The 24,604-nt window shown below is 43.8% G+C and overlaps 1 long non-coding RNA gene across 1 annotated transcript; it reads left to right on the forward strand.

Moving 5' to 3' along the window:
* Nucleotides 1–1,859: 1,859 nt before the first annotated feature.
* Nucleotides 1,860–13,009, forward strand: LOC307181260. Its single transcript, XR_013826244.1, has 3 exons — nucleotides 1,860–1,952; nucleotides 8,185–8,266; nucleotides 12,921–13,009. It is a non-coding gene; the product is annotated as an uncharacterized lncRNA (long non-coding RNA).
* The last annotated feature ends 11,595 nt before the right edge of the window (nucleotides 13,010–24,604 follow it).

A 24,604-nucleotide genomic window follows, 5' to 3' on the forward strand; every position in this document is an offset into this window, starting at 1 on the left:
TAGTCAGGTACATTCTTAGGCGTTTAATATGGGGTGTTGAGTCCATTTCGTTGAGCAAGGAGTAGCTCTTGTCTATTCCATATTTGGCTTAAGGAACTTTATCTGTGCTCATTTCGATCTCTGGTTTTATCAGCACCCCAACTCACCTTTACCCTTAAGCAAGCATAAGTTGGTTTTCTAAATTTGAGACCCTGTTCTGTTTTGGAATGCAGTTCCTGTGTAGCCAAGTTTACATTCCGTGTATTAGTGATATCTTATGATGTTTCTTTTTCTGTGTGACTTATTTCAGTTAGAATCATCGTACCTGAATCCACTCATTATGCTGCTACGGGCCTGATGACATAGATTTCATTGCTGAGTGATACTGCATTGTACATAAGTACCACAAGTTCTTTATCCATTTTTCACTTTCTGTGATATTGAACTTGTACGGTAAACGAGGTTCTTGTAAACGGAGGCGTCCCAAACTTTGGGGTGGCTGTGTCTTTTTGATTTTAATTTCCCTAAGCTATAGGACCATAAGTGGAAGTGCCCTAGGCTCGTTTGCTTTGTTTTTTAGAAGTTTCAGGAAACACCATACACTTCTCCCCAGTGTCTGTTGGCAATTTACATCCCGCCCATCAGCATAACAAGGCGCCCAGTTCTCAATGGCCTGTTGCCTTTCTGGATTTTACACTTTTTTCAGATGGCCCTTTTGACCGGGGGGAAGTGAGACTTCATTGTAGTGCAGATTTCCTTTGCAAGCTTGCTTGGTTGGCCAAAAAGGGCGTATGCGTTTTTTCCTGAATATATTCAGGAAAAAACGCATACGCCCTTTTTGGCCAAGTGCATCACTGTGGACGTTCTGCCTCTTTTCCTATGCTTTCAATGCAATTCCAGTCTACCTCCTGAAATCGGTTTCCTGCAATTCTGCCCTGCTTTCAAGTCCTCTTGGCAGCCTTACTTCAGTCTATTTTTGGACGATAGCTGTCATTTATAACTCTGCATGTTTGTGAATTACAGTGCCCCTGAGCTCCTTTCTTCAACTCGCTTTCTTGTGACCTGGCCGCAACACCGCAGGATGGCTTCAGGCCCTAATCTGGTTCCGGCCCGGCATGCTGAGCCTTTGGTTAATTCCTCTTCCTGGTGGGAAATGAGAGTTAAATTTGCCCGTCCAGACACCTCCAGCTAGCCTCTCATTGGTTCTCGCTATTCCTGTTCATCTTCCGCAGAAATTGCAAACTGGGCCAAACAGGAGGTTAAAGGGACTGACTCTCCAAGTGGGGAGAGTGTTAGTAAAGCGTCTGGAATGTTGCACCCGAGTACCAGGGGAGGAAAACTGAAACATATTTGAACACGTCTCCCGTTCACATGGTTGATCATACTCTGGGTACCACATGCATGTTTTAGCTGAAGGAAGAATACCTTAACCTGGAGAGTTGAGACCCGTGTAATGGGTACCATGCAATATGACTTCAAAGGGTCTTCATTTGCTCACCGAACCTCTCCAATCCTATCACTGCTGCGTTTATGCCCCTGTACACACGCTTGATTCTCTTTTGGAGACATAGCAATCCATAGGTTTTAAGATACTTACTAGTCAGGTACATTCTTAGGCGTTTAATATGGGGTGTTGAGTCCATTTCGTTGAGCAAGGAGTAGCTCTTGTCTATTCCATATTTGGCTTAAGGAACTTTATCTGTGCTCATTTCAATCTCTGGTTTTATGCAGCACCCCAACTCACCTTTCCCCTTAAGCAAACATAAGTTGGTTTTCTAAATTTGAGACCCTGTTCTGTTTTGGAATGCAGTTCCTGTGTAGCCAAGTTTACATTCCGTGTATTAGTGATATCTTATGATGATTCTTTTTCTGTGTGACTTATTTCAGTTAGAATCATCGTACCTGAATCCACTCATTATGCTGCTACGGGCCTGATGACATAGATTTCATTGCCGAGTAATACTGCATTGTACGTAAGTACCACAAGTTCTTTATCCATTTTTCACTTTCTGTGATATTGAACTTGTATGGTAAACGAGGTTCTTGTAAACGGAGGCGTCCCAAACTTTGGGGTGGCTGTGACTTTTGGATTTTAATTTCCCTAAGCTATAGGACCATAAGTGGAAGTGCCCAAGGCTCTGTTGCTTTGTTTTTTAGATGTTTCAGGAAACACCATACACTTCTCCTGAGTGTCTGTTGGCAATTTACATCCCGCCCATCAGCATAACAAGGCTCCCAGTTCTCCATGGCCTGTCCTGCCTTTCTGGATTTTACACTTTTTTCAGATGGCCCTTTTGACCGGGGGGAAGTGAGACTTCATTGTAGTGCAGATTTCCTTTGCAAGCTTGCTTGGTTGGCCAAAAAGGGCGTATGCGTTTTTTCCTGAATATATTCAGGAAAAAACGCATACGCCCTTTTTGGCCAAGTGCATCATTGTGGACGTTCTGCCTCTTTTCCTATGCTTTCAATGCAATTCCAGTCTACCTCCTGAAATCGGTTTCCTGCAATTCTGCCCCGCTTTCAAGTCCTCTTGGCAGCCTTACTTCAGTCTATTTTTGGACGATAGCTGTCATTTATAACTCTGCAGGTTTGTGAATTACAGTGCCCCTGAGCTCCTTTCTTCAACTCGCTTTCTTGTGACCTGGCCGCAACACCGCAGGATGCCTTCAGGCCCTAATCTGGTTCTGGCACGGCATGATGAGCCTTTGGTTAATTCCTCTTCCTGGTGGGAAATGAGAGTTAAATTTGCCCGTCCAGACACCTCCAGCTAGCCTCTCATTGGTTCTCGCTATTCCTGTTCATCTTCCGCAGAAATCGCAAACTGGGCCAAACAGGAGGTTAAAGGGACTGACTCTCCAAGTCGGGAGAGTGTTAGGAAAGCATCTGGAATGTTGCACCCGAGTACCAGGGGAGGAAAACTGAGACATATTTGAACACGTCTCCCGTTCACATGGTTGATCATACTCTGGGTTCCACATGCATATTTTAGCTGAAGGAAGAATACCTTAAAACTGGAGAGTTGAAACCCGTGGAATGGGTACCATGCAATATGACTTCAAAGGGTCTTCATTTGCTCACCGAACCTCTCCAATCCTATTACTGCTGCGTTTATGCCCCTGTACACACGCTTGATTCTCTTTTGGAGACATAGCAATCCATAGGTTTTAAGATACTTACTAGTCATGTACATTCTTAGGCGTTTAATATGGGGTTTTGAGTCCATTTCGTTGAGCAAGGAGTAGCTCTTGTCTATTCCATATTTGGCTTAAGGAACTTTATCTGTGCTCATTTCAATCTCTGGTTTTATGCAGCACCCCAACTCACCTTTCCCCTTAAGCAAGCATAAGTTGGTTTTCTAAATTTGAGACCCTGTTTTGTTTTGGAATGCAGTTCCTGTGTAGCCAAGTTTACATTCCGTGTATTAGTGATATCTTATGATGTTTCTTTTTCTGTGTGACTTATTTCAGTTAGAATCATCATACCTGAATCCACTCATTGTGCTGCTAAGGGCCTGATGACACAGATTTCATTGCTGAGTGATATTGCTTTGTAAGTAAATACCACAACTTCTTTATCCATTTTTCACTTTCTGCGATGTTGAACTTGTACTGTAAACGAGTTTCTTGTAAACAGAGCCGTTCCAAACTTTGGGGTGGCTGTGTCTTTTTGATTTTAATTTCCCTAAGCTATAGGACCATAAGTGGAAGTGCCCTAGGCTCTGTTGCTTTGTTTTTTAGATGTTTCAGGAAACACCATACACTTCTCCCGAGTGTCTTTTGGCAATTTACATCCCGCCCATCAGCATAACAAGGCTCCCAGTTCTCCATGGCCTGTCCTGCCTTTCTGGATTTTACACTTTTTTCAGATGGCCCTTTTGACCGGGGGGAAGTGAGACTTCATTGTAGTGCAGATTTCCTTTGCAAGCTTGCTTGGTTGGCCAAAAAGGGCGTATGCGTTTTTTCCTGAATATATTCAGGAAAAAACGCATACGCCCTTTTTGGCCAAGTGCATCATTGTGGACGTTCTGCCTCTTTTCCTATGCTTTCAATGCAATTCCAGTCTACCTCCTGAAATCGGTTTCCTGCAATTCTGCCCCGCTTTCAAGTCCTCTTGGCAGCCTTACTTCAGTCTATTTTTGGATGATAGCTGTCATTTATAACTCTGCAGGTTTGTGAATTACAGTGCCCCTGAGCTCCTTTCTTCAACTCGCTTTCTTGTGACCTGGCCGCAACACCGCAGGATGGCTTCAGGCCTTAATCTGGTTCCGGTACGGCACGCTGAGCCTTTGGTTATTTCCTCTTCCTGGTGGGAAATGAGAGTTAAATTTGCCCGTCCAGACACCTCCAGCTAGCCTCTCATTGGTTCTCGCTATTCCTGTTCATCTTCCGCAGAAATTGCAAACTCGGCCAAACAGGAGGTTAAAGGGACTGACTCTCCAAGTGGGGAGAGTGTTAGTAAAGCGTCTGGAATGTTGCACCCGAGTACCAGGGTACGAAAACTGAGACATATTTTAACACGTCTCCCGATCACATGGTTGATCATACTCTAGGTTCCACATGCATGTTTTAGCTGAAGGAAGAATACCTTAAACCTGTGTAGTTGAAACCCGTGGAATGGGTACCATGCAATATGACTTCAAAGGGTCTTCATTTGCTCACGAACCTCTCCAATCCTATCACTGCTGCGTTTATGCCCCTGTACACATGCTTGATTCTCTTTCGGAGACATAGCAATCCATAGGTTTTAAGATACTTACTAGTCAGGTGCATTCTTAGGCGTTTAATATGGGGTTTTGTGTCCATTTTGTTGAGCAAGGAGTAGCTCTTGTCTATTCCATATTTGGCTTAAGGAACTTTATCTGTGCTCATTTCAATCTCTGGTTTTATGCAGCACCCCAACTCACCTTTCCCCTTAAGCAAGCATAAGTTGGTTTTCTAAATTTGAGACCCTGTTCTGTTTTGGAATGCAGTTCCTGTGTAGCCAAGTTTACATTCCGTGTATTAGTGATATCTTATGATGTTTCTTTTTCTGTGTGACTTATTTCAGTTAGAATCATCGTACCTGAATCCACTCATTATGCTGCTACGGGCCTGATGACATAGATTTCATTGCTGAGTGATACTGCATTGTACGTAAGTACCACAAGTTCTTTATCCATTTTTCACTTTCTGTGATATTGAACTTGTACGGCAAACGAGGTTCTTGTAAACGGAGGCGTCCCAAACTTTGGGGTGGCTGTGTCTTTTTGATTTTAATTTCCCTAAGCTATAGGATCATAAGCGGAAGTGCCCTAGGCTCTGTTGCTTTGTTTTTAGATGTTTCAGGAAACACCATACACTTCTCCCAAGTGGTTGTTGGCAATTTACATCCCGCCCATCAGCATAACAAGGCTCCCAGTTCTCCATGGCCTGTCCTGCCTTTCTGGATTTTACACTTTTTTCAGATGGCCCTTTTGACCGGGGGGAAGTGAGACTTCATTGTAGTGCAGATTTCCTTTGCAAGCTTGCTTGGTTGGCCAAAAAGGGCGTATGCGTTTTTTCCTGAATATATTCAGGAAAAAACGCAAACGCCCTTTTTGGCCAAGTGCATCATTGTGGACGTTCTGCCTCTTTTCCTATGCTTTCAATGCAATTCCAGTCTACCTCCTGAAATCGGTTTCCTGCAATTCTGCCCCGCTTTCAAGTCCTCTTGGCAGCCTTACTTCAGTCTATTTTTGGACGATAGCTGTCATTTATAACTCTGCAGGTTTGTGAATTACAGTGCCCCTGAGCTCCTTTCTTCAACTCGCTTTCTTGTGACCTGGCCGCAACACCGCAGGATGGCTTCAGGCCCTAATCTGGTTCTGGCATGGCACGCTGAGCCTTTGGTTAATTCCTCTTCCTGGTGGGAAATGAGAGTTAAATTTGCCCGTCCAGACACCTCCAGCTAGCCTCTCATTGGTTCTCGCTATTCCTGTTCATCTTCCGCAGAAATTGCAAACTCGGCCAAACAGGAGGTTAAAGGGACTGACTCTCCAAGTGGGGAGAGTGTTAGTAAAGCGTCTGGAATGTTGCACCCGAGTACCAGGGTACGAAAACTGAGACATATTTTAACACGTCTCCCGATCACATGGTTGATCATACTCTAGGTTCCACATGCATGTTTTAGCTGAAGGAACAATACCTTACACCTGGGTAGTTGAAACCCGTGGAATGGGTACCATGCAATATGACTTCAAAGGGTCTTCATTTGCTTACGAACCTCTCCAATCCTATCACTGCTGCATTTATGCCCCTGTACACATGCTTGATTCTCTTTCAGAGACATAGCAATCCATAGGTTTTAAGATACTTACTAGTCAGGTACATTCTTAGGCGTTTAATATGCGGTGTTGAGTCCATTTCATTGAGCTAGGAGTAGCTCTTGTCTATTCCATATTTGGCTTAAGGAACTTTATCTGTGCTCATTTCAATCTCTGGTTTTATGCAGCACGCCAACTCACCTTTACCCTTAAGCAAGCATAAGTTGGTTTTCTAAATTTGAGAACCTGTTCTGTTCTGTAATTCAGTTCCTGTGTAGCCAAGTTTACATTCCGTGTATTACTAATATCTTATGATGTTTCTTTTTCTGTGTGACTTATTTCAGTTAGAATCATCGTACCTGAATCCACTCATTATGCTGCTACGGGCCTGATGACATAGATTTCATTGCTGAGTGATACTGCATTGTACGTAAGTACCACAAGTTCTTTATCCATTTTTCACTTTCTGTGATATTGAACTTGTACGGTAAACGAGGTTCTTGTAAACAGAGGCGTCCCAAACTTTGGGGTTTGCTGTGTCTTTTTGATTTTAATTTCCCTAATCTATAGGACCATAAGTGGAAGTGCCCTAGGCTCTGTTGCTTTGTTTTTTAGATGTTTCAGGAAACACCATACACTTCTCCTGAGTGTCTGTTGGCAATTTACATTCCGCCCATCAGCATAACAAGGCTCCCAGTTCTCCATGGCCTGTCCTGCCTTTCTGGATTTTACCCTTTTTTCAGATGGCCCTTTTGACCGGGGGGAAGTGAGACTTCATTGTAGTGCAGATTTCCTTTGCAAGTTTGCTTGGTTGGCCAAAAAGGGCGTATGCGTTTTTTCCTGAATATATTCAGGAAAAAACGCATACGCCCTTTTTGGCCAAGTGCATCATTGTGGACGTTCTGCCTCTTTTCCTATGCTTTCAATGCAATTCCAGTCTACCTCCTGAAATCGGTTTCCTGCAATTCTGCCCCGCTTTCAAGTCCTCTTGGCAGCCTTACTTCAGTCTATTTTTGGATGATAGCTGTCATTTATAACACTGCAGTTTTGTGAATTACAGTGCCCCTGAGCTCCTTTCTTCAACTCGCTTTATTGTGAGCTGGCCGCAACACCGCAGGATGGCTTCAGGCCCTAATCTGGTTCCGGCACGGCACGCTGAGCCTTTGGTTATTTCCTCTTCCTGGTGGGAAATGAGAGTTAAATTTGCCCGTCCAGACACCTCCAGCTAGTCTCTCATTGGTTCTCCCTATTCCTGTTCATCTTCCGCAGAAATTGCAAACTGGGCGAAACAGGAGGTTAAAGGCGCTGACTCTCCAAGTGGGGAGAGTGTTAGTAAAGCATCTGGAATGTTGCACCCGAGTACCAGGGGAGGAAAACTGAGACATATTTGCACACGTCTCCCGTTCACATGGTTGATCATACTCTGGGTTCCACATGCATGTTTTAGCTGAAGGAAGAATACCTTAAACCTGGAGAGTTGAGACCCGTGGAATGGGTACCATGCAATATGACTTCAAAGGGTCTTCATTTGCTCACCGAACCTCTCCAATCCTATCACTGCTGCATTTATGCCCCTGTTCACACGCTTGTTTCTCTTTTGGAGACCTAGCAATCCATAGGTTTTAAGATACTTACTAGTCAGTTACATTCCTAGGCGTTTTATATGGGGTGTTGAGTCCATTTCGTTGAGCAAGGAGTAGCTTTTGTCTATTCCATATTTGGCTTAAGGAACTTTATCTGTGCTCATTTCAATCTCTGGTTTTATGCAGCACCCCATCTCACCTTTCCCCTTAAGCAAGCATAAGTTTGTTTTCTAAATTTGAGACCCTGTTCTGTTTTGGAATTCAGTTCCTGTGTAGCCAAGTTTACATTCCGTGTATTAGTGATATCTTATGATGTTTCTTTTTTTGTGTGACTTATTTCAGTTAGAATCATCGTACCTGAATCCATTCATTATACTGCTACGGGCCTAATGACATAGATTTCATTGCTGAGTGATACTGCATTGTACGTAAGTACCACAAGTTCTTTATCCATTTTTCACTTTCTGTGATATTGAACTTGTATGGTAAACGAGGTTCTTGTAAACAGAGCCGTTCCAAACTTTGGGGTGGCTGTGTCTTTTTGATTTTAAATTCCCTAAGCTATAGGACCATAAGTGGAAGTGCCCTAGGCTCTGTTGCTTTGTTGTATAGATGTTTCAGTAAACACCATACACTTCTCCCCAGTGTCTGTTGGCAATTTACATCCCGCCCATCAGCATAACAAGGCTCCCAGTTCTCCATGGCCTTTCCTGCCTTTCTGGATTTTACACTTTTTTCAGATGGCCCTTTTGACTGGGAGGAAGTGAGACTTCATTGTAGTGCAGATTTCCTTTGCAAGCTTGCTTGGTTGGCCAAAAAGGGCGTATGCGTTTTTTCCTGAATATATTCAGGAAAAAACGCATACGCCCTTTTTGGCCAAGTGCATCATTGTGGACGTTCTGCCTCTTTTCCTATGCTCTCAATGCAATTCCAGTCTACCTTCTGAAATCGGTTTCCTGCAATTCTGCCCCGCTTTCAAGTCCTCTTGGCAGCCTTACTTCAGTATATTCTTGGACGATAGCTGTCATTTATAACTCTGCAGGTTTGTGAATTACAGTGCCCCTGAGCTCCTTTCTTCAACTCGCTTTCTTGTGACCTGGCCGCAACACCGCAGGATGGCTCCAGGTCCTAATCTGTTTCCGGCACGGCACGCTGAGCCTTTGGTTATTTCCTCTTCCTGGTGGGAAATGAGAGTTAAATTTGCCCGTCCAGACACCTCCAGCTAGTCTCTCATTGGTTCTCGCTATTCCTGTTCATCTTCCGCAGAAATTGCAAACTGGGCCAAACAGGAGGTTAAAGGGACTGACTCTCCAAGTCGGGAGAGTGTCAGTAAAGTGTTTGGCATGTTGCACCCGAGTACCAAGGTACGAAAACTGAGACATATTTGAACACATCTCCCGATCACATGGTTGATCATACTCTAGGTTCCACATGCATGTTTTAGCTGAAGGAAGAATACCTTAAACCTGGGTAGTTGAAACCCGTGAAATGGGTACCACGCAATATGAGTTCAAAGGGTCTTCATTTGCTCACCGAACCTCTCCAATCCTATCACTGCTGCGTTTATGCCCCTGTACACAAGCTTGATTCTCTTTCGGAGACATAGCAATCCATAGGTTTTAAGATACTTACTAGTCAGGTACATTCTTAGGCATTTAACATGCGGTGTTGAGTCCATTTCGTTGAGCAAGGAGTAGCTCTTGTCTATTCCATATTTGGCTTAAGGAACTTTATCTGTGCTCATTTCGATCTCTGGTTTTATGCAGCACCCCAACTCACCTTTACCCTTAAGCAAGCATAAGTTGGTTTTCTAAATTTGAGACCCTGTTCTGTTCTGTAATTCAGTTCCTGTGTAGCCAAGTTTACATTCTGTGTCTTACTGATATCTTATGATGTTTCTTTTTCTGTGTGACTTATTTCAGTTAGAATCATCATACCTGAATCCACTCATTGTGCTGCTAAGGTCCTGATGACATAGATTTCATTGCTGAGTGATATTGCTTTGTAAGTAAATACCACAACTTCTTTATCCATTTTTCACTTTCTGCGATGTTGAACTTGTACTGTAAACGAGGTTCTTGTAAACAGAGCCGTTCCAAACTTTGGGGTGGCTGTGTCTTTTTGATTTTAATTTCCCTAAGCTATAGGACCGTAAGTGGAAGTGCCCTAGGCTCTGTTGCTTTGTTTTTTAGATGTTTCAGGAAACACCATTCACTTCTCCCGAGTGTCTGTTGGCAATTTACATCCCGCCCTTCAGCAAAACAAGGCTCCCAGGTCTCCATGGCCTGTCCTGCCTTTCTGGATTTTACACTTTTTTCAGAGGCCCCTTTTGACCGGGGGGTTGTGAGACTTCATTGTAGTGCAGATTTCCTTTGCAAGCTTGCTTGGTTGGCCAAAAAGGGCGTATGCGTTTTTTCCTGAATATATTCAGGAAAAAACGCATACGCCCTTTTTGGCCAAGTGCATCATTGTGGACGTTCTGCCTCTTTTCCTATGCTTTCAATGCAATTCCAGTCTACCTCCTGAAATCGGTTTCCTGCAATTCTGCCCCGCTTTCAAGTCCTCTTGACAGCCTTACTTCAGTATATTTTTGGAGGATAGCTGTCATTTATAACTCTGCAGGTTTGTGAATTACAGTGCCCCTGAGCTCCTTTCTTCAACTCGCTTTCTTGTGAGCTGGCCGCAACACCGCAGGATGGCTTCAGGCCCTAATCTGGTTCTGGCACGGCACGCTGAGTCATTGGTTATTTCCTCTTCCTGGTGGGAAATGAGAGTTAAATTTGCCCGTCCAGACACCTCCAGCTAGTCTCTCATTGGTTCTCCCTATTCCTGTTCATCTTCCGCAGAAATTGCAAACTGGGCCAAACAGGAGGTTAAAGGCGCTGACTCTCCAACTGGGGAGAGTGTTAGTAAAGCGTCTGGAATGTTGCACCCGAGTACCAGGGGAGGAAAACTGAGACATATTTGAACACGTCTCCCGTTCACATGGTTGATCATACTCTGGGTTCCACATGCATGTTTTAGCTGAAGGAAGAATACCTTAAACCTGGAGAGTTGAGACCCGTGTAATGGGTAGCATGCAATATGACTTCAAAGGGTCTTCATTTGCTCACCGAACCTCTCCAATCCTATCACTGCTGCGTTTATGCCCCTGTACACACGCTTGATTCTCTTTTGGAGACATAGCAATCCATAGGTTTTAAGATACTTACTAGTCAGGTACATTCTTAGGCGTTTAATATGGGGTGTTGAGTCCATTTCGTTGAGCAAGGAGTAGCTCTTGTCTATTCCATATTTGGCTTAAGGAACTTTATCTGTGCTCATTTCGATCTCTGGTTTTATCAGCACCCCAACTCACCTTTACCCTTAAGCAAGCATAAGTTGGTTTTCTAAATTTGAGACCCTGTTCTGTTTTGGAATGCAGTTCCTGTGTAGCCAAGTTTACATTCCGTGTATTAGTGATATCTTATGATGTTTCTTTTTCTGTGTGACTTATTTCAGTTAGAATCATCGTACCTGAATCCACTCATTATGCTGCTACGGGCCTGATGACATAGATTTCATTGCTGAGTGATACTGCATTGTACATAAGTACCACAAGTTCTTTATCCATTTTTCACTTTCTGTGATATTGAACTTGTACGGTAAACGAGGTTCTTGTAAACGGAGGCGTCCCAAACTTTGGGGTGGCTGTGTCTTTTTGATTTTAATTTCCCTAAGCTATAGGACCATAAGTGGAAGTGCCCTAGGCTCGTTTGCTTTGTTTTTTAGAAGTTTCAGGAAACACCATACACTTCTCCCCAGTGTCTGTTGGCAATTTACATCCCGCCCATCAGCATAACAAGGCGCCCAGTTCTCAATGGCCTGTTGCCTTTCTGGATTTTACACTTTTTTCAGATGGCCCTTTTGACCGGGGGGAAGTGAGACTTCATTGTAGTGCAGATTTCCTTTGCAAGCTTGCTTGGTTGGCCAAAAAGGGCGTATGCGTTTTTTCCTGAATATATTCAGGAAAAAACGCATACGCCCTTTTTGGCCAAGTGCATCACTGTGGACGTTCTGCCTCTTTTCCTATGCTTTCAATGCAATTCCAGTCTACCTCCTGAAATCGGTTTCCTGCAATTCTGCCCTGCTTTCAAGTCCTCTTGGCAGCCTTACTTCAGTCTATTTTTGGACGATAGCTGTCATTTATAACTCTGCATGTTTGTGAATTACAGTGCCCCTGAGCTCCTTTCTTCAACTCGCTTTCTTGTGACCTGGCCGCAACACCGCAGGATGGCTTCAGGCCCTAATCTGGTTCCGGCCCGGCATGCTGAGCCTTTGGTTAATTCCTCTTCCTGGTGGGAAATGAGAGTTAAATTTGCCCGTCCAGACACCTCCAGCTAGCCTCTCATTGGTTCTCGCTATTCCTGTTCATCTTCCGCAGAAATTGCAAACTGGGCCAAACAGGAGGTTAAAGGGACTGACTCTCCAAGTGGGGAGAGTGTTAGTAAAGCGTCTGGAATGTTGCACCCGAGTACCAGGGGAGGAAAACTGAAACATATTTGAACACGTCTCCCGATCACATGGTTGATCATACTCTGGGTACCACATGCATGTTTTAGCTGAAGGAAGAATACCTTAACCTGGAGAGTTGAGACCCGTGTAATGGGTACCATGCAATATGACTTCAAAGGGTCTTCATTTGCTCACCGAACCTCTCCAATCCTATCACTGCTGCGTTTATGCCCCTGTACACACGCTTGATTCTCTTTTGGAGACATAGCAATCCATAGGTTTTAAGATACTTACTAGTCAGGTACATTCTTAGGCGTTTAATATGGGGTGTTGAGTCCATTTCGTTGAGCAAGGAGTAGCTCTTGTCTATTCCATATTTGGCTTAAGGAACTTTATCTGTGCTCATTTCAATCTCTGGTTTTATGCAGCACCCCAACTCACCTTTCCCCTTAAGCAAACATAAGTTGGTTTTCTAAATTTGAGACCCTGTTCTGTTTTGGAATGCAGTTCCTGTGTAGCCAAGTTTACATTCCGTGTATTAGTGATATCTTATGATGATTCTTTTTCTGTGTGACTTATTTCAGTTAGAATCATCGTACCTGAATCCACTCATTATGCTGCTACGGGCCTGATGACATAGATTTCATTGCCGAGTAATACTGCATTGTACGTAAGTACCACAAGTTCTTTATCCATTTTTCACTTTCTGTGATATTGAACTTGTATGGTAAACGAGGTTCTTGTAAACGGAGGCGTCCCAAACTTTGGGGTGGCTGTGACTTTTGGATTTTAATTTCCCTAAGCTATAGGACCATAAGTGGAAGTGCCCAAGGCTCTGTTGCTTTGTTTTTTAGATGTTTCAGGAAACACCATACACTTCTCCTGAGTGTCTGTTGGCAATTTACATCCCGCCCATCAGCATAACAAGGCTCCCAGTTCTCCATGGCCTGTCCTGCCTTTCTGGATTTTACACTTTTTTCAGATGGCCCTTTTGACCGGGGGGAAGTGAGACTTCATTGTAGTGCAGATTTCCTTTGTAAGCTTGCTTGGTTGGCCAAAAAGGGCGTATGCGTTTTTTCCTGAATATATTCAGGAAAAAACGCATACGCCCTTTTTGGCCAAGTGCATCATTGTGGACGTTCTGCCTCTTTTCCTATGCTTTCAATGCAATTCCAGTCTACCTCCTGAAATCGGTTTCCTGCAATTCTGCCCCGCTTTCAAGTCCTCTTGGCTGCCTTACTTCAGTCTATTTTTGGACGATAGCTGTCATTTATAACTCTGCAGGTTTGTGAATTACAGTGCCCCTGAGCTCCTTTCTTCAACTCGCTTTCTTGTGACCTGGCCGCAACACCGCAGGATGCCTTCAGGCCCTAATCTGGTTCTGGCACGGCATGATGAGCCTTTGGTTAATTCCTCTTCCTGGTGGGAAATGAGAGTTAAATTTGCCCGTCCAGACACCTCCAGCTAGCCTCTCATTGGTTCTCGCTATTCCTGTTCATCTTCCGCAGAAATCGCAAACTGGGCCAAACAGGAGGTTAAAGGGACTGACTCTCCAAGTCGGGAGAGTGTTAGGAAAGCATCTGGAATGTTGCACCCGAGTACCAGGGGAGGAAAACTGAGACATATTTGAACACGTCTCCCGTTCACATGGTTGATCATACTCTGGGTTCCACATGCATATTTTAGCTGAAGGAAGAATACCTTAAAACTGGAGTGTTGAAACCCGTGGAATGGGTACCATGCAATATGACTTCAAAGGGTCTTCATTTGCTCACCGAACCTCTCCAATCCTATTACTGCTGCGTTTATGCCCCTGTACACACGCTTGATTCTCTTTTGGAGACATAGCAATCCATAGGTTTTAAGATACTTACTAGTCATGTACATTCTTAGGCGTTTAATATGGGGTTTTGAGTCCATTTCGTTGAGCAAGGAGTAGCTCTTGTCTATTCCATATTTGGCTTAAGGAACTTTATCTGTGCTCATTTCAATCTCTGGTTTTATGCAGCACCCCAACTCACCTTTCCCCTTAAGCAAGCATAAGTTGGTTTTCTAAATTTGAGACCCTGTTTTGTTTTGGAATGCAGTTCCTGTGTAGCCAAGTTTACATTCCGTGTATTAGTGATATCTTATGATGTTTCTTTTTCTGTGTGACTTATTTCAGTTAGAATCATCATACCTGAATCCACTCATTGTGCTGCTAAGGGCCTGATGACACAGATTTCATTGCTGAGTGATATTGCTTTGTAAGTAAATACCACAACTTCTTTATCCATTTTTCACTTTCTGCGATGTTGAACTTGTACTGTAAACGAGTTTCTTGTAAACAGAGCCGTTCCAAACTTTGGGGTGGCTGTGTCTTTTTGATTTTAATTTCCCTAAGCTATAGGACCATAAGTGGAAGTGCCCTAGGCTCTGTTGCTTTGTTTTTTAGATGTTTCAGGAAACACCATACACTTCTCCCGAGTGTCTGTTGGCAATTTACATCCCGCCCATCAGCATAACAAGGCTCCCAGTTCTCCATGGCCTGTCCTGCCTTTCTGGATTTTACACTTTTTTCAGATGGCCCTTTTGACCGGGGGGAAGTGAGACTTCATTGTAGTGCAGATTTCCTTTGCAAGCTTGCTTGGTTGGCCAAAAAGGGCGTATGCGTTTTTTCCTGAATATATTCAGGAAAAAACGCATACGCCCTTTTTGGCCAAGTGCATCATTGTGGACGTTCTGCCTCTTTTCCTATGCTTTCAATGCAATTCCAGTCTACCTCCTGAAATCGGTTTCCTGCAATTCTGCCCCGCTTTCAAGTCCTCTTGGCAGCCTTACTTCAGTCTATTTTTGGATGATAGCTGTCATTTATAACTCTGCAGGTTTGTGAATTACAGTGCCCCTGAGCTCCTTTCTTCAACTCGCTTTCTTGTGACCTGGCCGCAACACCGCAGGATGGCTTCAGGCCTTAATCTGGTTCCGGTACGGCACGCTGAGCCTTTGGTTATTTCCTCTTCCTGGTGGGAAATGAGAGTTAAATTTGCCCGTCCAGACACCTCCAGCTAGCCTCTCATTGGTTCTCGCTATTCCTGTTCATCTTCCGCAGAAATTGCAAACTCGGCCAAACAGGAGGTTAAAGGGACTGACTCTCCAAGTGGGGAGAGTGTTAGTAAAGCGTCTGGAATGTTGCACCCGAGTACCAGGGTACGAAAACTGAGACATATTTTAACACGTCTCCCGATCACATGGTTGATCATACTCTAGGTTCCACATGCATGTTTTAGCTGAAGGAAGAATACCTTAAACCTGTGTAGTTGAAACCCGTGGAATGGGTACCATGCAATATGACTTCAAAGGGTCTTCATTTGCTCACGAACCTCTCCAATCCTATCACTGCTGCGTTTATGCCCCTGTACACATGCTTGATTCTCTTTCGGAGACATAGCAATCCATAGGTTTTAAGATACTTACTAGTCAGGTGCATTCTTAGGCGTTTAATATGGGGTTTTGTGTCCATTTTGTTGAGCAAGGAGTAGCTCTTGTCTATTCCATATTTGGCTTAAGGAACTTTATCTGTGCTCATTTCAATCTCTGGTTTTATGCAGCACCCCAACTCACCTTTCCCCTTAAGCAAGCATAAGTTGGTTTTCTAAATTTGAGACCCTGTTCTGTTTTGGAATGCAGTTCCTGTGTAGCCAAGTTTACATTCCGTGTATTAGTGATATCTTATGATGTTTCTTTTTCTGTGTGACTTATTTCAGTTAGAATCATCGTACCTGAATCCACTCATTATGCTGCTATGGGCCTGATGACATAGATTTCATTGCTGAGTGATACTGCATTGTACGTAAGTACCACAAGTTCTTTATCCATTTTTCACTTTCTGTGATATTGAACTTGTACGGCAAACGAGGTTCTTGTAAACGGAGGCGTCCCAAACTTTGGGGTGGCTGTGTCTTTTTGATTTTAATTTCCCTAAGCTATAGGATCATAAGCGGAAGTGCCCTAGGCTCTGTTGCTTTGTTTTTAGATGTTTCAGGAAACACCATACACTTCTCCCAAGTGGTTGTTGGCAATTTACATCCCGCCCATCAGCATAACAAGGCTCCCAGTTCTCCATGGCCTGTCCTGCCTTTCTGGATTTTACACTTTTTTCAGATGGCCCTTTTGACCGGGGGGAAGTGAGACTTCATTGTAGTGCAGATTTCCTTTGCAAGCTTGCTTGGTTGGCCAAAAAGGGCGTATGCGTTTTTTCCTGAATATATTCAGGAAAAAACGCAAACGCCCTTTTTGGCCAAGTGCATCATTGTGGACGTTCTGCCTCTTTTCCTATGCTTTCAATGCAATTCCAGTCTACCTCCTGAAATCGGTTTCCTGCAATTCTGCCCCGCTTTCAAGTCCTCTTGGCAGCCTTACTTCAGTCTATTTTTGGACGATAGCTGTCATTTATAACTCTGCAGGTTTGTGAATTACAGTGCCCCTGAGCTCCTTTCTTCAACTCGCTTTCTTGTGACCTGGCCGCAACACCGCAGGATGGCTTCAGGCCCTAATCTGGTTCTGGCATGGCACGCTGAGCCTTTGGTTAATTCCTCTTCCTGGTGGGAAATGAGAGTTAAATTTGCCCATCCAGACACCTCCAGCTAGCCTCTCATTGGTTCTCGCTATTCCTGTTCATCTTCCGCAGAAATTGCAAACTCGGCCAAACAGGAGGTTAAAGGGACTGACTCTCCAAGTCGGGAGAGTGTTAGTAAAGCGTCTGGAATGTTGCACCCGAGTACCAGGGTACGAAAACTGAGACATATTTTAACACGTCTCCCGATCACATGGTTGATCATACTCTAGGTTCCACATGCATGTTTTAGCTGAAGGAACAATACCTTACACCTGGGTAGTTGAAACCCGTGGAATGGGTACCATGCAATATGACTTCAAAGGGTCTTCATTTGCTTACGAACCTCTCCAATCCTATCACTGCTGCATTTATGCCCCTGTACACATGCTTGATTCTCTTTCAGAGACATAGCAATCCATAGGTTTTAAGATACTTACTAGTCAGATACATTCTTAGGCGTTTAATATGCGGTGTTGAGTCCATTTCATTGAGCTAGGAGTAGCTCTTGTCTATTCCATATTTGGCTTAAGGAACTTTATCTGTGCTCATTTCAATCTCTGGTTTTATGCAGCACGCCAACTCACCTTTACCCTTAAGCAAGCATAAGTTGGTTTTCTAAATTTGAGAACCTGTTCTGTTCTGTAATTCAGTTCCTGTGTAGCCAAGTTTACATTCCGTGTATTACTAATATCTTATGATGTTTCTTTTTCTGTGTGACTTATTTCAGTTAGAATCATCGTACCTGAATCCACTCATTATGCTGCTACGGGCCTGATGACATAGATTTCATTGCTGAGTGATACTGCATTGTACGTAAGTACCACAAGTTCTTTATCCATTTTTCACTTTCTGTGATATTGAACTTGTACGGTAAACGAGGTTCTTGTAAACAGAGGCGTCCCAAACTTTGGGGTTTGCTGTGTCTTTTTGATTTTAATTTCCCTAATCTATAGGACCATAAGTGGAAGTGCCCTAGGCTCTGTTGCTTTGTTTTTTAGATGTTTCAGGAAACACCATACACTTCTCCTGAGTGTCTGTTGGCAATTTACATTCCGCCCATCAGCATAACAAGGCTCCCAGTTCTCCATGGCCTGTCCTGCCTTTCTGGATTTTACCCTTTTTTCAGATGGCCCTTTTGACCGGGGGGAAGTGAGACTTCATTGTAGTGCAGATTTCCTTTGCAAGTTTGCTTGGTTGGCCAAAAAGGGCGTATGCGTTTTTTCCTGAATATATTCAGGAAAAAACGCATACGCCCTTTTTGGCCAAGTGCATCATTGTGGACGTTCTGCCTCTTTTCCTATGCTTTCAATGCAATTCCAGTCTACCTCCTGAAATCGGTTTCCTGCAATTCTGCCCCGCTTTCAAGTCCTCTTGGCAGCCTTACTTCAGTCTATTTTTGGACGATAGCTGTCATTTATAACTCTGCAGGTTTGTGAATTACAGTGCCCCTGAGCTCCTTTCTTCAACTCGCTTTCTTGTGACCTGGCCGCAACACCGCAGGATGTCTTCAGGCCCTAATCTGGTTCCGGCACAGCACGCTGAGCCTTTGGTTAATTCCTCTTCCTGGTGGGAAATGAGAGTTAAATTTGCCCATCCAGACACCTCCAGGTAGTCTCTCATTGGTTCTCGCTATTCCTGTTCATCTTCCGCAGAAATTGCAAACTGCGGCAAACAGGAGGTTAAAGGCACTGACTCTCCAAGTAGGGAGAGTGTTAGTAAAGCATCTGGAATGTTGCACCCGAGTACCAGGGGAGGAAACCTGAGACATATTTGAACACGTCTCCCATTCACACGGTTGATCATACTCTGGGTTCCACATGCATGTTTTAGCTGAAGGAAGAATACCTTAAACCTGGAGAGTTGAGACCCGTGTAATGGGTACCATGCAATATGACTTCAAAGGGTCTTCATTTGCTCACCGAACCTCTCCAATCCTATCACTGCTGCGTTTGTGCCCCTGTACACACGCTTGATTCTCTTTTGGAGACATAGCAATCCATAGGTTTTAAGATACTTACTAGTCAGGTACATTCTTAGGCGTTTAATATGCGGTGTTGAGTCCATTTCGTTGAGCAAGGAGTAGCTCTTGTCTATTCCATATTTGGCTTAAGGAACTTTATCTGTGCTCATTTCAATCTCTGGTTTTATGCAGCACCCCAACTCACCTTTCCATTTAAGCAAGCATAAGTTGGTTTTCTAAATTTGAGACCCTGTTCTGTTCTGTAATTCAGTTCCTGTGTAGCCAAGTTTACATTCCGTGTATTACTGATATCTTATGATGTTTCTTTTTCTGTGTGACTTATTTCAGTTAGAATCATCGTACCTGAATCCACTCATTGTGCTGCTAAGGGCCTGATGACACAGATTTCATTGCTGAGTGATATTGCTTTGTAAGTAAATACCACAACTTCTTTATCCATTTTTCACTTTCTGCGATGTTGAACTTGTACTGTAAACGAGGTTCTTGTAAACAGAGCCGTTCCAAACTTTGGGGTGGCTGTGTCTTTTTGATTTTAATTTCCCTAAGCTATAGGACCATAAGTGGAAGTGCCCTAGGTTCTGTTGCTTTGTTTTTTAGATGTTTCAGGAAACACCATACACTTCTCCCGAGTGGTTGTTGGCAATTTACATCCCGCCCATCAGCATAACAAGGCTCCCATTTCTCCATGGCCTGTCCTGCCTTTCTGGATTTTACACTTTTTTCAGATGGCCCTTTTGACCGGGGGGAAGTGAGACTTCATTGTAGTGCAGATTTCCTTTGCAAGCTTGCTTGGTTGGCCAAAAAGGGCGTATGCGTTTTTTCCTGAATATATTCAGGAAAAAACGCATACGCCCTTTTTAGCCAAGTGCATCATTGTGGACGTTCTGCCTCTTTTCCTATGCTTTCAATGCAATTCCAGTCTACCTCCTGAAATCGGTTTCCTGCAATTCTGCTCCGCTTTCAAGTCCTCTTGGCAGCCTTACTTCAGTATATTTTCGGACGATAGCTGTCATTTATAACTCTGCAGGTTTGTGAATTACAGTGCCCCTGAGCTCCTTTCTTCAACTCGCTTTCTTGTGACCTGGCCGCAACACCGCAGGATGGCTTCAGGCCCTAATCTGGTTCCGGCCCGGCATGCTGAGCCTTTGGTTAATTCCTCTTCCTGGTGGGAAATGAGAGTTAAATTTGCCCGTCCAGACACCTCCAGCTAGCCTCTCATTGGTTCTTGCTATTCCTGTTCATCTTCCGCAGAAATTGCAAACTGGGCCAAACAGGAGGTTAAAGGGACTGACTCTCCAAGTGGGGAGAGTGTTAGTAAAGCGTCTGGAATGTTGCACCCGAGTACCAGGGGAGGAAAACTGAGGCATATTTGAACACGTCTCCCGTTCACATGGTTGATCATACTCTGGGTTCCACATGCATGTTTTAGCTGAAGGAAGAATACCTTAAACCTGGAGAGTTGAGAACCGTGTAATGGGTACCATGCAATATGACTTCAAAGGGTCTTCATTTGCTCACGAACCTCTCCAATCCTATCACTGCTGCATTTATGCCCCTGTACACATGCTTGATTCTCTTTCGGAGAGATAGCAATCCATAGGTTTTAAGATACTTACTAGTCAGGTACATTCTTAGGCGTTTAATATGCGGTGTTGAGTCCATTTCGTTGAGCAAGGAGTAGCTCTTGTCTATTCCATATTTGGCTTAAGGAACTTTATCTGTGCTCATTTCAATCTCTGGTTTTATGCAGCACCCCAACTCACCTTTCCCCTTAAGCAAGCATAAGTTGGTTTTCTAAATTTGAGATCCTGTTCTGTTCTGTAATTCAGTTCCTGTGTAGCCAAGTTTACATTCCGTGTATTAGTGATATCTTATGATGTTTCTTTTTCTGTGTGACTTATTTCAGTTAGAATCATCATACCTGAATCCACTCATTGTGCTGCTAAGGGCCTGATGACACAGATTTCATTGCTGAGTGATATTGCTTTGTAAGTAAATACCACAACTTCTTTATCCATTTTTCACTTTCTGCGATGTTGAACTTGTACTGTAAACGAGGTTCTTGTAAACAGAGCCGTTCCAAACTTTGGGGTGGCTGTGTCTTTTTCATTTTAATTTCCCTAAACTATAGGACCATAAGTGGAAGTGCCCTAGGCTCTGTTGCTTTGTTTTTTAGATGTTTCAGGAAACACCATACACTTCTCCCGAGTGTCTGTTGGCAATTTACATCCCGCCCATCAGCATAACAAGGCTCCCAGTTCTCCATGGCCTGTCCTGCCTTTCTGGATTTTACACTTTTTTCAGATGGCCCTTTTGACCGGGGGGAAGTGAGACTTCATTGTAGTGCAGATTTCCTTTGCAAGCTTGCTTGGTTGGCCAAAAAGGGCGTATGCGTTTTTTCCTGAATATATTCAGGAAAAAACGCATACGCCCTTTTTGGCCAAGTGCATCATTGTGGACGTTCTGCCTCTTTTCCTATGCTTTCAATGCAATTCCAGTCTACCTCCTGAAATCGGTTTCCTGCAATTCTGCCCCGCTTTCAAGTCCTCTTGGCAGCCTTACTTCAGTCTATTTTTGGACGATAGCTGTCATTTATAACTCTGCAGGTTTGTGAATTACAGTGCCCCTGAGCTCCTTTCTTCAACTCGCTTTCTTTTGAGCTGGCCGCAACACCGCAGGATGGGTTCAGGCCCTAATCTGGTTCTGGTACGGCACGCTGAGCCTTTGGTTATTTCCTCTTCCTGGTGGGAAATGAGAGTTATATTTGCCTGTCCAGACACCTCCAGCTAGCCTCTCATTGGTTCTCGCTATTCCTGTTCATCTTCCGCAGAAATTGCAAACTGTGCCAAACAGGAGGTTAAAGGCGCTGACTCTCCAAGTGGGGAGAGTGTTAGTAAAGCATCTGGAATGTTGCACCCGAGTACCAGGGTACGAAAACTGAGACATATTTGAACACGTCTCCCGATCACATGGTTGATCATACTCTGGGTTCCACATGCATGTTTTAGCTGAAGGAAGAATACCTAAAACCTGGGTAGTTGATACCCGTGGAATGGGTACCATGCAATATGACTTCAAAGGGTCTTCATTTGCTCACCGAACATCTCCAATCCTATCACTGCTGCGTTTATGCCCCTGTACACATGCTTGATTCTCTTTCGGAGACATAGCAATCCATAGGTTTTAAGATACTTACTACTCAGGTACATTCTTAGGCGTTTAATATGCGGTGTTGAGTCCATTTCGTTGAGCTAGGAGTAGCTCTTGTCTATTCCATATTTGGCTTAAGGAACTTTATCTGTGCTCATTTCAATCTCTGGTTTTATGCAGCACCCCAACTCACCTTTACCCTTAAGCAAGCATAAGTTGGTTTTCTAAATTTGAGAACCTGTTCTGTTCTGTAATTCAGTTCCTGTGTAGCCAAGTTTACATTCCGTGTATTACTGATATCTTATGATGTTTCTTTTTCTGTGTGACTTATTTCAGTTAGAATCATCGTACCTAAATCCACTCATTATGCTGCTACGGGCCTGATGACATAGATTTCATTGCTGAGTGATACTGCATTGTACGTAAGTACCACAAGTTCTTTATCCATTTTTCACTTTCTGTGATATTGAACTTGTACGGTAAACGAGGTTCTTGTAAACAGAGGCGTCCCAAACTTTGGGGTGGCTGTGTCTTTTTGATTTTAATTTCCCTAAGCTATAGGACCATAAGTGGAAGTGCCCTAGGCTCTGTTGCTTTGTTTTTTAGATGTTTCAGGAAACACCATACACTTCTCCTGAGTGTCTGTTGGCAATTTACATCCCCCCCATCAGCATAACAAGGCTCCCAGTTCTCCATGGCCTGTCCTGCCTTTCTGGATTTTACACTTTTTTCAGATGGCCCTTTTGACCGGGGGGAAGTGAGACTTCATTGTAGTGCAGATTTCCTTTGCAAGTTTGCTTGGTTGGCCAAAAAGGGCGTATGCGTTTTTTCCTGAATATATTCAGGAAAAAACGCATACGCCCTTTTTGGCCAAGTGCATCATTGTGGACGTTCTGCCTCTTTTCCTATGCTTTCAATGCAATTCCAGTCTACCTCCTGAAATCGGTTTCCTGCAATTCTGCCCCGCTTTCAAGTCCTCTTGGCAGCCTTACTTCAGTCTATTTTTGGACGATAGCTGTCATTTATAACTCTGCAGGTTTGTGAATTACAGTGCCCCTGAGCTCCTTTCTTCAACTCGCTTTCTTGTGACCTGGCCGCAACACCGCAGGATGTCTTCAGGCCCTAATCTGGTTCCGGCACGGCACGCTGAGCCTTTGGTTAATTCCTCTTCCTGGTGGGAAATGAGAGTTAAATTTGCCCATCCAGACACCTCCAGCTAGTCTCTCATTGGTTCTCGCTATTCCTGTTCATCTTCCACAGAAATTGCAAACTGGGCCAAACAGGAGGTTAAAGGGACTGACTCTCCAAGTGGGGAGAGTGTTAGTAAAGCATCTGGAATGTTGCACCCGACTACCAGGGTACGAAAACTGAGACATATTTGAACACGTCCCCCGATCACATGGTTGATCATACTCTAGGTTCCACATGCATGTTTTACCTGAAGGAAGAATACCTTAAACTTTGGTAGTTGAAACCCGTGGAATGGGTACCATGCAATATGACTTCAAAGGGTCTTCATTTGCTCACGAACCTCTCCAATCCTATCACTGCTGCGTTTATGCCCCTGTACACATGCTTGATTCTCTTTCGGAGACATAGCAATCCATAGGTTTTAAGATACTTACTAGTCAGGTACATTCTTAGGCGTTTAATATGCGGTGTTGAGTCCATTTCGTTGAGCAAGGAGTAGCTCTTGTCTATTCCATATTTGGCTTAAGGAACTTTATCTGTGCTCATTTCAATCTCTGGTTTTATGCAGCACCCCAACTCACCTTTCCCCTTAAGCAAGCATAAGTTGGTTTTCTAAATTTGAGACCCTGTTCTGTTCTGTAATTCAGTTCCTGTGTAGCCAAGTTTACATTCCGTGTATTACTGATATCTTATGATGTTTCTTTTTCTGTGTGACTTATTTCAGTTAGAATCACCGTACCCGAATCCACTCATTATGCTGCTACGGGCCTGGTGACATAGATTTCATTGCTGAGTGATATTGCTTTGTACATGAGTACCACAACTTCTTTATCCATTTTTCACTTTCTGTGATATTGAACTTGTACGGTAAACGAGGTTCTTGTAAACAGAGGCGTCCCAAACTTTGGGGTGGCTGTGTCTTTTTGATTTTAATTTCCCTAAGGTATAGGACCATAAGTGGAAGTGCCCTAGGTTCTGTTGCTTTGTTTTTTAGATGTTTCAGGAAACACCATACACTTCTCCCCAGTGTCTGTTGGCAATTTACATCCCGCCCATCAGCATAACAAGGCTCCCAGTTCTCCATGGCCTGTCCTGCCTTTCTGGACTTTACACTTTTTTCAGATGGCCCTTTTGACCGGGGGGAAGTGAGACTTCATTGTAGTGCAGATTTCCTTTGCAAGCTTGCTTGGTTGGCCAAAAAGGGCGTATGCGTTTTTTCCTGAATATATTCAGGAAAAAACGCATACGCCCTTTTTGGCCAAGTGCATCATTGTGGACGTTCTGCCTCTTTTCCTATGCTTTCAATGCAATTCCAGTCTACCTCCTGAAATCGGTTTCCTGCAATTCTGCTC

This window comes from Stenella coeruleoalba, assembly GCF_951394435.1.
Source record: "Stenella coeruleoalba genome assembly, contig: scaffold_554, whole genome shotgun sequence".
NCBI classification, from domain to species: domain Eukaryota; kingdom Metazoa; phylum Chordata; class Mammalia; order Artiodactyla; family Delphinidae; genus Stenella; species Stenella coeruleoalba.